This window comes from Camellia sinensis, chromosome 10 (assembly GCF_055761805.1).
Source record: "Camellia sinensis isolate YWXY chromosome 10, ASM5576180v1, whole genome shotgun sequence".
NCBI classification, from domain to species: domain Eukaryota; kingdom Viridiplantae; phylum Streptophyta; class Magnoliopsida; order Ericales; family Theaceae; genus Camellia; species Camellia sinensis.
The window spans coordinates 93,000,592-93,018,520 of record NC_138970.1 but is presented as its reverse complement, the minus strand read 5'-3'; the positions used below and the strand labels follow the sequence as shown (position 1 = coordinate 93,018,520).

General features: G+C 36.6%; 1 pseudogene; it reads right to left on the bottom strand.

Moving 5' to 3' along the window:
- The window catches only part of LOC114312911 (pyruvate dehydrogenase E1 component subunit alpha, mitochondrial-like), a 126,830-nt pseudogene extending 109,294 nt beyond the window's left edge, over positions 1 to 17,536 (bottom strand).
- Positions 17,537 to 17,929: the final 393 nt, after the last annotated feature.

The window sequence follows — 17,929 nt, the reverse complement described above, 5'->3', positions numbered from 1 at the left end:
CATGATCTCATTTTGTACACATCCTTGAGTTAAACTGTTGTAGGGGTTTCCGCACAAGTGATCAAAATTCTTTATGGACCACTAACAATGTCTCCTATACATTTTCAAAGGAATTGACCTATACTGGCATATCATGGGTGATGTTGAGTCTCTTAACCATCTACCGTCATTTTTCACTTTCACAGTTCCTCCCTCAGTTCATTGAAGTCTGGGCATTAGGAAAAGGCTACCTCAGAGGCGCCAACTAGGCCATCCTTATTGATTTCATGCTTCTCTAGTATGGTCTCCATACTCTTGAGCGTGCATGCCACCAGTGAGTGCCCACAAGCAAAAAAAGTCAAAAATTAAATGAAAAAAAAAAGGACTTTGTCACGCCCCAAATTTTTAATTATACGAAAACATTACCAAAGCCATTAATTTAGGTCTTTTTTCTTTTTCTTTTTTTTTTGACAAATATCTATATCTATTACCCTTGAGTAATAGAAATATAATAATACATGTTCTCTCTCTCTCTCTCTCTCTCTCTCTCTCTCTCTCTCTCTCTCAATGAACATTGTATTGACAACAATGCATGCCAATCTCCTACTGAGAAGTTACAAATAAATAAATACAAATATCAATATACAACAATTACTTCCTTCACATCCACAACGAAATTACACAAACAGACTTATGGGCTTCGTAACTCTTCAACTATGAATCCAAATTTTCTTCCTATAAAAAGATAAAACAACAAGGGGTGAGCACTAATGTCCAGTAGGAATCTCATATTTCTGAATCAATAACTAACACATAGATAGAAATGATCATGCATGCAGGGTGATACCATATAGTAGGGTGAAATTTTATAATTTCAAAATATCATAAGTAAGATACCTTTTTCTCCAAAACTTTTTAAACACTTTTTAAAAAAAAACTTTCAGCCATTAAAATTTATCCCTTAACCTTAGAAAACCATAGATCCTTGTGAAACAAACATATTTGAGAAACAATATCATTTAAAAATTGTTAACCAATTCCGAAAATATTTCTCATTTAATTTTCATTTTTTGTATTCCTCTATTTTTTTCATTCTTCCTTTCTACTCATTATATTTATTTAGAAATCCATAACTTCAAGTTCAAGTTCCCTAATTTATTTACAGAACAACACTCATAATTTACCTTTATTGCCACAACTAATGTATTAAGTTTACCATCACCAATCCATAATCCCCTTACCCATTTTTGGGTTCCATTCTTTACAAATAATGCCTATGTACATTTCCTCTTTAACCCAAATTACACATCAATTTGCAATTTCACAGATTCATCACAAGTCACAAATAACATCATCAACTCAACACACTTCTCAACACAATCCACCTTTTGCCGACTTACTACGGCAGGATAGCGAGCACCCAATCCACAACACTTTTCACCTTTCGCCGGCTATTATGCAGCGGGAAGTGAACTCCCAAAAACCATGTTAGCTTTTATTCTTGGCAATCCCATTTGGCAAAACTCCTTTGTGTTGTAATTTTATTTGCATTTTTATTTCAGTGAGGATATGAGTTGTTAGATGCGAATCCAACCCGAATTGTGCCTTGCAAAGAAGTTTGTGATGTTAATACTTTCAAGATTGCCACTTCGCTAATTATGACGGGGATCGAGCTGCCCGATCAGCTCGCGGGGGTCCAGGGGGCAACGCCCCTTGGCGGATCCGGGGCAGTGCCACAGCGGGGTCGAGGGGCAGCGCCCCCGAAGCAAAATGCAAAAATGCATTCCAAGTTTCCTGTTCGCTCGAGCGGACATTCCCCTGCTCGAGCGAAGAATCCTTGGTTCCAGAAGTTTGATCGCTTGCAAAAATACTGGATGTTATTTTTTCCCGCTTGAGCGGAACTTTCCGTGCTCGAGCGTAGGTCCGCTCGAGCGAAGATTGCGGGACAGTTTTCTATAAATACGTGTTTCAGTCCAAATCTAGGATAACTTCTCCAGATCTTCTTTTTGGGTTCTAAGGTTTATATCTGGGGATATTTTGCTAGTTTTCTTTGATGTTATGATTAAGTATTCAACTCATGGTTTAAAGAGTATACATCAATGGATTATTTGTTTGTTCTACACAAAAGAGAGAGTTGTTCTTCGGTGGATTCTGAAGAATTCGAGCCTGAAGCTTTGGTGGATTTCGGAGTGGCTCATCATTAAGACAATTCCGAGGTGAAGACGGGGTTGGAAGAGACACATAGAGGTTGGTTCAATTTGGGCGTGGATTCGCTAGGTAATTGAGAGTATACCTGTGTAATTCCTTTATATCTTCTTAGTGGATTGTTTTGTGGCTATTGCCCGTGATTTTTTTATCACAATTGGAGGTGTCCAATTGTGTTTTTTTCCCGTAAAATCGTTGTGTCGATTTGTCTTGATTGTTTGATTGGGATTGTTATATACTGCTTAAAATTGATACATAATCACAAATCAACATCTAGGGGATTTCTAGATTTTTCAAACCATTTTCGCAAAAGCCATTTTCTTCCAAAAACCATATTTCTTCAAAAACTATTTTTCAACTTTTTAAAACCATTCCCCACATTTGCCAGCTACTATACGGCGAGATGTGGGCACCCAAAATATTTTCGAAAACCATCCGTTTTTCCACTTTTGCCGGCTACAATACGGCAAGACTGTGTGGACACCCAAAAATCATTTTTCCACTTTCGCCAGCTACTATACGACAAGACTATGTGGACACCCAAAAACATTTTTTCACATTCGTCCAACAATAACCCTAGACAAGGCAATTGGGTACCTTTAATCCAAAATTTGCCGGCTACTATATGGCGGGACGTGGGACCCTAAAACCTTTTTCTTCAATTTTTTTTTTAAATTATCCCTCACATTTACCGGCTATTATACGCACAGTCGTGGGCACTGAAAAACCATTTTTCAACTCCCCTCGCAAGTACCAACACAACACCACCCAACACAACTCAACCCAAACTCAACACACCCAACACAACTCAACTCAACACAACTCACCATGATTCAACACAATTCAACATAGTCAACATACTTCAACATAATCAACAAAATTCAACATAATCAACACAATTCAACATAATTCAAGGTGAACTCTTAAATCTTCACTTCATCATTTCATCCCAAGGCTCATGTCATTCATATCAATAACAAATCTTCTTCCTCAAATTTCATTTCATAATATAGCATGATTTACAATATCCATAATAAAGGTTCATTCGCTAATTTTTAACATAATTCTCAAACACTTTCAAAATTCAATTAAACTTGTATGTATAATTCAACCTCTCAATTTCATGATTCTACTTTCAATTTAGGCAAAATCATTAATTATCATCATGAATCAACTTAGGGTTTTCAAGAAAAATTAAGCTTTTCAAGAAAAATTTAAAACTTCTCACACCACCACCTTTTATTCCAAATTTCCCATTGATTATACACCTAAGATTCATAATCCACAATCTTAACCCAACAATTGAACCCCAGCACTTCAAACCCTAAACCCCCAAATACCATGATATAGCACTATATGCTCAAAAATGTAGATTTTGTATTTATATAATCAAAATACCACAAATCTATCTATTAATGCAAGTATTGAAGAATAACTAGGACCCCTACCTCAAGAATGAAGCAAAAGATCAAAGCTGTGATGAGATTCCTTCACAAATCCAAACTTCAATCAGTTGAAAAGTGAGATTTTCAAGCATCCTTCACTTTTTGGTACGAAATCTTGGCCAAATCTTTAGGGAATGGAAGGTATTTGGGTCAAAAATCTAGGGTTTTTCGAACCTAGGGTGAGAGGAAGGAAGTGGGAAAAAGAAAGTGTAAAGAATGATCTAGAAAATCACTTTTTAAGTTGCTGAATTCACTCAGTCCGCTCGAGCGTACCTGCTTCCAGCACAGATACTAAAACTTCAAACGAGTATAACTCTCTCATCCGGACTCTGTTTTAGGTCGTTCTTGTATCCAAATAGAAGCCCCAGAAACAAGCGTTCCAATGGTTTTATCCTCACACCCAAATTCAAAATGTAGAAAAATAAAAAGACAAAAGAGTGACGGCTATTCGTAGGAAAATTATCCGAATTAAAGTTTTTGGTCCAATCATACTTTACCATCATGTTACCACTTCGATCAATGTCCCAAAATAAAACTAAGAGGCTCCAAAGACAATAATAAAAGGTCAAAAACAATCCCACTAGTCCCAAAAATTCAAACTCAACTAGGCAGACCGCTCGAGCGCCCAATCTTGCGCTCGAGCGCTCAGACCAACAAAGTCGTCCGCTCGAGCAACCACTTCTACGCTCGAGCGGAAATTCACAACTCTCAGAATCTCGGACAGACTGCAAAAGTACTGGGAGCCTCACAAGTCCGTTCGAGCATCAACTCCCCTGCTCGAGTGGAGGGAAAAACTCTGGATCATTACAGACTTATTGATTGAGGGAGAGCCTCTGCTTTTACTCAACAAATACCCCTTGATTTCTAGTGGTTTGACTTTTCTCAATGATGTTTAGTAACTCTTGTCGGAGGTCCATCCATCCGATCACTACGAGGATTAACTCCAGCTCTGTGGCCTTTCAAGGATTGCACACACACACATTCATTATGTGAGCTCTCATGTTTGTATTTGAGTTGTGCATTATCATGTAGCTTATGCTCATTGATCAATATTTATCTAATTTGCTCATGATATTGTGCTTCATATTGTCAATATTGCAAGTTTGCGGGCTTCATGGCTTGTGGATTATCTTATCTTAGTGTCACATTCTTACTATTGAGCTCACTTCCTTTTGTTTCAGGACCCCCTTGATAGTGTGAGTGTTTTTTTTTTTTTTTGCTCAGAAGGGTGTTTTTCAGGTGTTTTGGTTTTACTTATTTGCCCGAGCTAGGGAGTTTGCACTTGAGCGAGAATTACTTCATTCTAGTAATTTTGCAGTTGGCACAAATTCTGAGAGCTTGTTTTTTGGGCTCGAGCAACCCCGTGCACGTAAGTGTTTTAGCTCGAGTGACAAATGTCTCGATCGAGTGACCTGTTCACGTTTAAATAGGTTCTTCTGCCGCTTTAGTCCCATTTTCCCCATTTTTTTTCTTCGTCTAATCTCTCTCCTAGGGCGATTTCCTTCCTTGTTGCTCGTACTTTGACTGTCTCGGATTTGGTTTTGGTTTTTTTTTTTTTTTTCCCTCTTCAATCCACTTCTCCTTCTCCATGTTATGGTAAGATTCTTCTTCTTCCTTGTTTACCTTCCCCTGTTCTCTCTCTCTCACTCACATGCTGAATGTTGAGTTCTTTATTCCAACCGTAAAGTTTTGTTTGTTTTTTTTTTTAATTTGCACTTGTTTGTCCGTGTTTTTTTTTTTTTTTTTTTGTAATGTTTTTTCTCATTTTTTTTTCCTTTCCATGTGTGCTTGCTTGGGTGTGTTTATGGTCTTTCTTGTTTTTTTTTTTCCCCCTTTTTGTTCTTATTTAATTATATTCATGTTAGTTAGGGTTCCATTAACTTATAATGCTCTTCTTTGTGTCTACTGCTTTCATGCTTGTTTTGTGTGGGTTTAGCTTAGTTTATTTTGCATTTCCTAAACTACTGTTTTCTTGCTTTGAGTGCTACATTGCTATCTTCTACTAAATTTTTGTTGCGAAAATTGTTGTCCATAAATTTAATGCACAGTTTGTAATGTTTTATGGGCTTAATAATGTGATTAGAAGAAATTCAACATTTATGTACGCCCTTTTTTTGTTGAATCTAAAGACAATGCTTGAAGGAAGTTCCCAACCATTCCCATATCACTAAAGGCCTCTAGTGCTTCCAATGTATGGATTCTCTGCATTACATAAAAAATGTATCAATATTTACTTGAAACTATCATGAACATGCATACATCTACCTTCTTAAACTTTAATAGCCAAACTGCACTACAGAAAGGAAGAGACATTTTCATAATATAGCATTCAAAAATCAAATTATGGCATCACTTTTCTACTGTCTAGGACCTCCATACAAACATTACAAATCAAAACATTTTTATTGAATTACAAGTATCCAAGCCCATTCTCCTCAAAGCATTTGACGTAAGGAGCATTGTGGCAGTAGTTTCAATTGTAGACATAAAGTCCATGTGCTTCCCTTTCAGCAAAAGGAAAAAAATAAATAAATAAATTAAAGGAAATAGAGAAAATATGTATATATATATTAGTTGCCAACATGATACATGCCAAGAAATATATATTGGCCATCCTAAGAAATATTTAAGATTTTTTAACCTTTTAAGGTATGTTTCCTTTTTACATATAAGAAGTTTAGAAATTTCTTTAGAACCAATCTCAGATTATTTTCAAAAATTTACATAAAAATCAAAAGTCCATGTTGAAACCACCATATATTGTAACACATACCTTTTTTTTTGTGTTCAATTCAGTCCCTACAGTAGTGCCACCCTATGCAAGCTGCTCACAGGACACCTCTAATATTTAAGATTTTAAAAAACAACGCCCAATTAGTACACTTCAATGTGTGTTTGGAAGGGAAAAATTGAGTACTCACCTAACATTTGGCATAATGCACAAAGTGGTGGCCCCAAAACTTAAACCCATAACCTCAAGGTTATTAGGCCAAGTCTTAACCATTGATCCAATGGTCACCCCTAATATTTAAGATCTCCAAAAAAAAAAAGAAAAAAAAAAGGGAATAGAGAAAAAAATATATTATATTAGTTGCCAACCTGATACATGCTAAGAAATACATCTAGGCCATCCTAAGAAATATTTAAGATTTTTTAGCCTTTTAGGATATGTTTCCTTTTTACATATAAGAAGTTTAGAAATTTCCCAATCTCAAATTATTTTCAAAATTTTACATAAAGATCAAAAGTCCATGTTGAAGCCAAAAAAAGTTACTTCAGAGCACAAACATACTGGGGACTAAATTTTACCATCTATCTATGTGCATGCACAAATACACTGTTGCTGTTATGTTTTAGTGCTGCAATGGAATTTTTTGTGACTAAATTTATTGCTGGAACAGAGGAGAAATAGAGCTTGCTTTTATTTTGTACACTTCTATATTTGGCTGGACATGATTGAGCTAGCCCCCACCTTTCATTGATGTATTGTTGCTGTAATTATAAGCTTATGATTCATCAATAAAGATTCTTTTCTTTTGCTAATTTTTTTTTTTTAAAAAAATCTCATTTAATTTGATTAATATGTTAGTTTTTGATTAATTACATATATTGTTTGTCTAAAAGATATGGCAAAGAAACAATTTTGAACTTGCAATATTGAGAACGAGTCACAGCTCAAGCAATCAAATGGCTCATCATAACCTTTTAATCGGGGTAAGTATTTCACTTATCAAAATAGTTTATGGAATAGAAAAATCAATATTTGCCTCTTTTTTAATGTCATTTTCATGTTTCAAGTAAGTCATCATTACAAATTTTAATATAAACATCAAACTCTAATATGAAATCAAAAAATAAACCTTGGATGTTTTTGTTGGTTGGTTGATTAGTGCTGCTACAACATCTAAAGCAATCTTCAAGCTACATCTTCAACCCCTTCCCTACAGCTGCTAAGTATCAAATGATGCCCACACACCTATTATTCATATATGCTCTCTCCTATACAGAATATTGCACCCCTTTCAGATTGTATTTGCTCCAAATAGCTACCCTCACTTTGACCAATTCTTTTAATTCATCTGAATCTACTTGCTTATCATTGAATAGGTAGTCATTTCTAGCCCTCCAAATTGACCACATTACTGTTAAGGGAACTAGTTTCCAAATTTTGAGAACCAACTTTTTGAATTTGGTGCCTGCCCACCATTGAAGAAACCCCTCTACAACAATTCTTTATATATATTTTTTTATCAGGTAAAAAAAAAAACTTTATTGATGAGAAAATCATTACATATTGTTAGGTCCACGAACAAGCTTAGCCTAATTTAGTTGTAATATTTCCTCTGTTTTTGGTCTTCCCGCTCGAGTGGGGAAAGTTGCGCTCGAGCAGAGTTTCCACCTTTCCAGTACTTTGGCTCGTCTGCACAAATATTGTGAGGTGTGATTTTACACTCGAGCCTAAGTTCCTACACTCGAGCGTGAATCTTGGCTTGGAACACGTTTTATCATCCTTGCTTGAGCATCCATTCCTGCACTTGAGCGGACATCGCGGTTTCTACTGCTATAAAACTGCAGTTTGCTCCAGACTTAGGGTACAGCTTCCAGATCTTCTTTGAGGGTTTTAGGGTTTTCATCTAGGGCTATTTTGCCAGTTTTCTTTAATGTTTAATTGAGGATTGTACTCATGGTTTAACAAGAATACATCAAAGAATTGTTTGATTATTCAATTTTTGGTGGAAAAGTTTTGGATTTTTCATTACTCTTATCTTTTGAACCAGAGTCCTTGATATTAGGCTTCTTTTAAAAAAAAAAATTAAACTGTTTAGTAAACATAGTTGTCATTTCGGACTCTAGATCAAACTCAATATCAGGGGTCTTAGCAGTCTCATGAGCACTAGTAAAAGCCACACTATCTTTTTTGTTTTTTTTATTTCTCTGGTCTGGTGTATGTCTTGAATGTGGAAGTGTGTATGTCTCCTATCTAGGGTTTCCATTGATCACACACCTCCACCGTAGGTGTGAATAGTTTCTATGTTCCTCTTGGTTCTGATTGAGTTCAGTTTGGATTGTGCATTGGAATTTATTTTCTGCTGCCTTGGTAATTATTGGCCTCGCCTTGTGATCCTTATTGCTTAGTAACTCATGCCTTGAATTGCTTACTCTTGTTTTTAGTGACATTTGTTTTGGTACCTATTTTGTGGTGTCCCTGATTTCCATTTCTGCTTGGAATATGCCATCTATAGTTTTGAGATTCTAGATTTATTGTGGTTTGTATCTGGTATTATGCCTCATGCTATATTGGGATTTTGGTAACTCATAGATTTTGGGTTTGGATTTTATTATGCTCTTCATGTAAACTATGATCTCAATGGCTGTTTTATTTTTTTCTAGATCATGTTATATTGTGGTTTTCCACTTTGGTTATTTGGGGTTTGATCCTACTGGTTTGTTTACTGCTCTTGGCTCTTTGAATCTTGTCTATTTGGACTTTGCTACTAATGGTTTGTTTGTGTTTATTTTGGTTCTTGTTTTGGGTTGGGGGGTTTGTGTGTGTCTCCATTGGGTGTCCTTGGCTCAGTCATGTCCTCCTCTAAACGTAAGAAGTCAACCGCCACTCGCCCCGCTTATAACACAGACCGGTTTTCATCCGCCGAAAAAGCCAAGTCTTTTAGAGAGTCTTACACAACTAGGATTGTCCATCTTGAGCGCAATGTCTAGCCAAACACCTTTGAGCCCATACCCATTCGACCTTTGTTTGATCCTTTGGGGGGAGATTTGGTCCTTTCTTTCTTCGGTTGTCAAAACCTTGACTAGGTCCAGGAATTTTATTGTAATATTGAGGGGATTGAAGATATTGGTCCTACTTTCAAGAATCGGGTCAGCTCTAAGCCCATCACCATTACCCCTGAACTTATTTGTAAGCTATTAGGCATTGGCCAAGTCTTTCTGTGCCATTATCCTTTCCTTGTCTGACCCACCTGTGATTTCAACGAGGTGGCCACTGCATTATGTGGTATGCCTCGTTCTTGGATCCAGGGCGCCTTGATCAAACAAAATGAGCTTCTTCCCCAGTTCCATTTGCTAAATCTCATTGTCTGTGCCAACATCATTGTCACCACTCATCGCTCCGAAATTAATCAAGAGAAAGGCTTTGTTCTCTTTTGCATTGTTCACCACAGTTCTATCAATCTTGGCACCCTCATTATTCAAAAAATGGTCACCGCTTTTGAGCAAAACAACTTAGGTCTTCCTTACGGTTGCCTTATTAAATGTCTTCTCACCAAATTTGAGGTTCCTTCTTTTGACGAGGATGAATTTGCCTTTCCTACCCGCCCATTCACCAAAAAGACCGTCTTCCACAATCAATCTCATGTCAAGGGGGGTTCTCCTAGGGTGGGTATTTCTGGTACATGTGGTCACCCTCTGGCTGAGGAGGCAGAGTATGACGCTGCTACTGCAAGTGAGACTGCTGGTGAGGGGGAGCAGCTTCCTCTGGCTCATTCTCTCAGAGGCGAGCTGCATCAATTTGAGCAGGCCATGGTTTCCCATTTTGATTACTTGAAGGGCCGGATGGATATCTTTGATGCTCGGCTTATTGATCTTGAGACCACCACCGATGCCCGACTCTCTGCTTTGGAGGCCTCTTCCAGCCACATTGAGGAGTCTGTTGCTCAATCTTCCCACCATATTGCTCACATCCTGACTATGCATCAACTATAGTAGTCTCCGCTGTCACCAGCTCAGTGATACTTTTTTCTCTTTCTCCTTGGACAATGTTTTGAACAGTATATTTTCCTCTGCAAAGCTTCTTTTCTACTATTTTTCAATTGTTTTTCTTCTGTGTTTTATTTTTTGTTTTGTTGTTTTTTCTCGAACATTATTTGGAGATTATCTGGGATTATATGATTGAGCTTTGTGGGATGGGAATGTGCATGCATATTGGGATATGTTGGAATTTTTGGCATAGATAGATTTGCTTATACATATGTGGATATGGTGTTTATTCCTCTCTATTGATCTTCGCTATCTTATTTCGTTCCACAGTTTTGGTTAGTGTGGTGTTTTGATATTTTCCACAAGTGGTTTGTTCAAAGGGTTCAAAGTGTACTTCAATCAAATTGACTTATGTGGTTTTTGCAGTTGGTGTTTTGTGATTGGTCGGGGCTTTTGTTTATGTTAGTGTGTCTAGTCCGTTTGTTTTGTTAGGAAAAATTGTTAGAAAGTTTTGTTCGGGAATTGACAAAGGGAAAGATTGTTAGGTCCTTACTTGTTGCCAATTCCACGAACAAGCTTAGCTTAATTAAGTTGTAATTTTTTCTCTGCTTTTGGTCTTCCCGCTCGAGCAAGGAAAGTTGCGCTCGAGTGGAGTTTCCACTTTTCCAGTACTTTAGCTTGTCTGCACAAATACTGTGAGGTGTGATTTTACGCTCGAGTATGAATCCTAGTTTGGAACACGCATTTTATTATCCCTGCTTGAGCGTCCATTCTTGTGCTCGAGCGGACATCGCGGTTTCTTTTCTACTACTATAAAATTGTAGTTTGCTCCAAACTTAGGGTACAGCTTCTAGATCTTCTTTGAGGGTTTTAGGGTTTTCATCTAGGGCTATTTTGCTAGTTTTCTTTGATGTTTGATTGAGGATTATACTCATGGTTTGACAAGCATACATCAAAGAGTTATTTGATTGTTCAACTTCAAGAGTGTTGTTTTTCAGTGGAATCCAGAGATTCAAGCGTAGAGTATTCGAAGGAGTTTGATGATATGCTCAGTCGTTGATTCAACTATGAATGTTGTAGAATCCACAACTATGAAGAGGGAGGAGTGTAAAGAGCATCAATGTAAGTCAACATTATCCTAACTAGATTGACACCACGAGGCCTACCCAATCATTTGTTAGCACCCCTCAACGTTTGTAAGACACCAACAACAGCCACCAAAAAATAGGGAAATAAAACAGAGCTGCCACCATCAATGGAGCTTGCACAGGTGGTACTAACCTATCTACATATATATGCATTATAGCTTGTTGATTCTATCTGTTACTATATACAGTTTGGTTCTTGGTAGTGTTGAATCAATTGTTATATAGTTATGAAGGGTTATCTTTTTGGTTAATTCTATTATTGATATTGCTTTTTTAAATGTTTGAATAATCAAAATCATCTATATGTTCTAGTTCTTAGATTGAACATAAAATGTGAATCTATTGTGGCTACTTAGGTTTCTGAATCTATTTAGTCATGCCTTCAGGACCACAACTCTAAATTTACTGTAAAATAATTAATCCCCATAAGATCAATCTTAGTTCAGTACTTAAATTAGAGTGGAATTAATGTCTAGAATTGGTTTCTTCTGTTATAGTTTTCTGCATTTTTTCCATGCAATATTGTGTACAGAGTTGTGGTGAAGTCCATATTCTTCCCATGCAATCAGGATTAGGATTTTCAAAATGGTCCATGGATGTAACTAGCTTGTCGATGTGATTTAACTGAGTAATTTCTAAATTGTTAGCTCTGCATGACTTAAGTAAGTAATTGGTGAGAGTTTGGAGAACTTCATGAGTGTCAAGTAAAAAGAGATGTGGAGTAATGCTCCAAGACTAACAAATAATCACCCATCTATGTTGTATTATGTGCTTTATAGATTTTCAAATTGAAAATTATACTTATCCTCATTCAATCATTTTTATTGCAAGAAACAAGCCAATGTGAAAGCATCAAAATGGAAGTCATTTTTCATTACAGGAAATAAAACAATATGAAAGCATCAAAATGGAAGTCATTTTTCATTACAGGAAATAAAACAATATGAAAGCATCAAAATGGACGTCATTTCTCGATTTGAACATTTTTCATGGAGGTCTTTATAAAATGGCATCATGAGTAATACTTTTTAAGTACTATTGTCATGTGACAACTTCATATGTACCTTTTGGATTATGGTGTAGCTATTACTTTGCTAGAAATATTTGATCTATTTTGATATGACAAACTTATGTAATGAACCTTTTCATTAAGGTGTTTTGAATATTTTGAGATTATGAAAATACGAACTCTTTTACCTTTTAGAATTATTGAGTATTGAGCCATTAGACTAGCATAGTGCATTTATAGATATATAATGGTGATTATGTAAGCAAGGATAGATAGGAGACAATAATTAATGGTTAGCAAACCATTGAAAATTTCAAGCTATATATTATTGGTAATTGAATAGTAAAACATAGCCTATAATCGCGGTTAATAACCGTCACTACAAATAAAATTCAAAAAAAAATTCTATGGTTATAGGGATAATGTAAAATTGATGGAATAGAGTCAAAATATACTAGCGATTGACAAAATGTCGCAAAAGTGAATGTTGTAGCAACAGTCAAACCGTTGCTATAAAGATATATAAGCAATGGGTAAATTTGAGATATAGCAACGTTTACAATTGTCGCTACATCAAATGTCGCAAGAAAAATATTTATACCGGCGGTTGAGAAAAGTGTCACGATAAACCTATGCCGACGAGGCTATTGTTGCGGTTTGACCGTCGCTATTCAAACCATTGGTAAAAGTGCGCAAGTTTTTGACGACACTTTTTATTACTTTTAGTGGCGGTTTTGGCCGCTGCTGTATGTCAATTATTTTGTAGTGTCGGCAAGACTAAAACCATTCAATATCTATATGATGTTCCAAGAAGACTTGAAGATGATGAAGATTTCACAACGTTTTGTCTATTTTCTGGAAGTGATCCTATTCAATTTGAAGAAGCACAAAAGAAAGACATATGGAGACAAGCCATGAATGAGGAAATCCAAGCCATAGAAAGAAACAACACCGGGGAACTTACATCCTTACTAGAAGGACACAAAGCAATTGGTGTCAAATGGGTCTATAAGACAAAAAGAAACACTAAAGGAGATGTTGAAAAATACAAAGCAAGATTGGACGTGAAAAGCTACAAGCAACAATATGGCATCGACTATAATGAAGTTTTTGCTCCAGTAGCAGACCTAGAAATGGTACAACTTTTTATCTCTTTAGCAGCCCGAAAAAAAATGAAAGATATACCAAATGGATGTCAAATCAGTAATCTTAAACGGTTATCTTCAAGAAGAAGTGTATGTTGAACAGTTGTTAGGCTATGTGAAGCCATATCAACAGGATAAAGTATACAAGTTGAAGCGAGCGCTTTATGACTTGAAGCAAGCACCAAGGGCATGGAATTCAAGAATCGACAAGTATTTTGTTGCAAATGGGTTTGTTAAATGTCCTTTTGAACATTCCTTATACCTTACGACAAACAAGGGGGAGATTCACTATTTGTTTGTCTTTACATTGATGATCTAATATTCACAGGCAACAAGCTCAACATGATCCGAGATTTTAAAGCATCCATGATACAAGAGTTCAAGATGACAGACATCAGACTAATGGCATATTTCTTGGGTATAAAAGTCAAGCAAAGTAAAGAAGGCATTTTTGTCTCAAAAGCTAAGTATGCCAAAGAAATCGTAAAAAAGTTTGGCATGTAAAATTGTCAAGCCCATACACCGACAAATGGAAATAACAAGTTGCCCAAGTATAATGAAGGAGATAAGGTTAATCCAACATATTTCAAAAGTCTAGTTGGAAGCCTAAGATATCTCACAACCACGTGATCTAACATATTGTTCGCAGTAGGCTTAGTTAGTCGATATATGGAGGAACCTATGATGCCACATCTGAAATCAACCAAACGAATCTTACGATATGTGAAAGGTACAATAGAGTACGGGTTGTTTTATTAATCTACAGATGAATCCAAATTAGTAGGATACAACAACAGTGATTGGGCAAACAATGTGGATGATCGTAAAAGCACTACTGGGTTTGTGTTTTGTCTCGAAGATACTATATTTACGTGGTCCTCAAAGAAACACCCGATGGTAACTCTATCACATGTGAAGCAGAGTATATAGCTATTGCTACAGGAGCATGTCATGCTATCTGATTAAGAAATTTGTTGAGTGAAGTTCAAGAACCACAACGAGAAGCCACAGAGATATACGTGGATAACAAATCAGCTATTTAGTTGGGAAAGAATCCTGTCTTCCATGATAGAAGCAAGCATATCAACACAAGATTTCATTTCATACGAGAATGCATAAGAAAAAAAGAGATCCAGTTAATGCACACAAAGAGTGAAGATCAAGTTACAGACATATTTGCAAAACCTCTCAAAACAACAACATTTGTAAAGCTACGAAGAATGCTTGGAGTTACCTTATTTGGTGATTAAAGTTTAAGGGGGGATGTTGGAGAATAACCTTGAATCATCCACCCCTCCTGAAGTCTCCAGAAGATGGAAGAAGGAAATAAAGAAGCAGTTTGAAGGTTGTAGAAGACAATTTACAAGAAAGTTGAAGAAGAAGGTGAAGCTTACTATCGACTATGAGTTGGAACCAGGTAAGAAAGCTTAGCACTTAAGCTATTGAATTCAACACACGGTTTATATACAGAAACAAACCTATAAATAGATGATGATAGTTTGTTGTATAGAAATCAATCAATTATACAATCAAAACCCATAAGAGGTTTGAGAGATAAAGAGGTGGGAGATAAAACCCATAGATTGTATTTATTATTTTGTTTGAAATAAAATTCATTCAATTGTTTGTGTGTGAGACATCACAAATATTCATACAAATATATAGAAGCCCACCACCAGATGCATTAGACCAACTCCACTTTGATCATATATTCCAACATATTACTTTAATTGTGAACTGAAAAGATTGCTAAATTCAGTGAAACAGCCCACCATTTAACAAATTGAAATGATTAAACAATATGAACTAAAAACTCAAAAATTATTTTTGAAAACTCCAAAACCAAACAGAGTATAATCATATTGTTATCACATAAAAAACTGATTTCTATATATTATTGCACAATATCATTAACTACAAGAAGCAACATTTCTAAGCAAATTATTATCAATCAATCAAAAAAATAAAAATTCATGTAAGTTGCAGCAAAAAATCAATTAAACTTCAAAAAATTCCAAAAACCCAAATAAAAAATCTGTGAAATTCGATGGTCACCTTCAAACCAGGACCGTAATCCCCTCGCTTATAATATGCTAAACTCTTTACAACTCTCCATTCCACTACCCTCATTCCATCTACACCATCATTTCCAAATCAATCAAACAACACACAAAACACAAACACATTTGAAATGGATTTCTGCATCAAATCATCAAAAACTTACAATGATTGTTTTCGCAGACCAAAATCGTAAGAAGATCACAAAGTACAGCCATATTATGCGCCTCAAACAACTGTCCTCAATTTGCAACACCATCACCATACATAGCAAAGGTCACATACTCTTCCTTGGAGTACTTCTGAGCAAAAGCCAATCCACAACCTAAGGGCACTTGAGCTCCAACGATCCCATGGCCTCCATAGAAACCACTCTCCTTGTTGGAAAAATGCATAGATCCACCTTTACCCTTAGAACAACCGTCTCAGCATCTCATAAGCTTTGCGAAGGACTCCAGTAGGGTTTCGCCAAGGGCGAGAAAGATATAGTGGTCACGGTAGGCTGTGATGATGCAATCCTAGAAACCATTGAGCCAAAAAAACAGTCATAAGAATACACCAAATTTAACATGGTTCAGCTAACACATACTTTTTGCATTTTCTATCATTTGGTAAAACGAAAACATTTTTTTTATAGTCAATGGAAAGCAACCTTATTTCGTAATAAAATTTTATCATTGTCACCACTACCATCTCTACCTTATTACTACCACCACTGCCGCCCATGGTTCTAAATCACGTTATCGGGTAACGTAACGGTATCAATAGCGAAGTATCAGTAGTATCAGTCAGTATGTATCAGGTGTCGCAACAGTGAAATTTTAAAAATCATTTCATAGGTTTTTCATTTTTTTTTTTTCGTACAGGTTTGAACTAGTGAGCATAGTTCTAAATATCGGCCGATACGTATCGAAAAAATGGGGTACCGCGACGAATACAGGCCGATATACCACTGAGATTGAAAATCGCAGGAGTATTGGTCGAGTCCCGGTACGTATTGGCCTGTAAGCGTTACACAAGCCGTTACACACGCCGCGACGAGGCCGATACTCACCGGTTCAGACCGATACGGGAAAGAAAAAGTTGAAAAACCTTTGAAATGATTTTTAAAATTTCACCACCGTGACACCCAATTCTCGATACGTACCGATCGATACTACCGATACCGATACTCCGCAATCGATACCGTTACGTTACCCGATACCGCGATTTAGAACCTTGCTGGTGAGTATAGGCCTGTCATAGCTTGTGTAATGGTTACAGACCACTACATACCGAGACACAATCAATTCGTCTTCAATTTTCGATCTCAATGCTATACTGGCCTGTATCATTCGCGATGCTCCATTTTTTCAATACGAACCGACCAATACGTAGCGTATTGGCAGGTTTTTATAACTATACCGCCTCCACTACCACCATTAGTACATTAATTAAAGTTTTTTAACATGTTTTGGAGAAAATATTTTTTTCCGAAACAAATGAAAGAGAGTGCTAGCTTACCTTTTTGGTGATTACCGCTGCCATTCCGACGACGACTGGCTTTTGGCCGTTGTAGAGGTGGCAGAAGTCGTAGATGATCTTGGCTTTGTAGAGAGAGTCAGCGGCGATCTCCATATGACGCATCGTCGCCATGCCGCGGTAGAAGGTGAAGAGCTCGTTGGGAGTGGTTGTAGTGGTGCGCGATAGCGAATTGTAGTTATGGGCGGTGAAGGGGACGTCGGTCTCGGCAGTGATGGTGCTAGAGGAAAATGGATGGCCCAGAGATGGGGTATAAGAGAGGGCGGTGGAGACAGGTTTCAGGAGATTGGGAGATCAGTGAGTCAAAGCCATCTCGCTCGTTAGATTGAATGATTGATCTCTCTCATATTATCGGTTCTTTTTTCTCTCTCTGGAGTTGGAAAGTGGAAGAAGAGGTCGGAGAGAGAGAGAAATAAAAGGATTTTGTAAGGTGAGGTTAGTATCTCACAGGAAAACATAATGGGTAATTTAGCTATAAACCCTTTTTACCTTCCTTTCATTGTTAAAAGGATTAAGAAAACAATTATATTTTCTAAACCCCCTTATAATTATAAAGGCTTGCATAAAGAACAAAATTTATTATTTAAATATTTTATATAACTATTATACCCTCAGTTTCTACATATATAATCAGATTCGTCATCAACTGTATCATAATCACCATAGTCGTGTCTTCGAAACTTCAGCAGAAGGTCGGCGGCACCA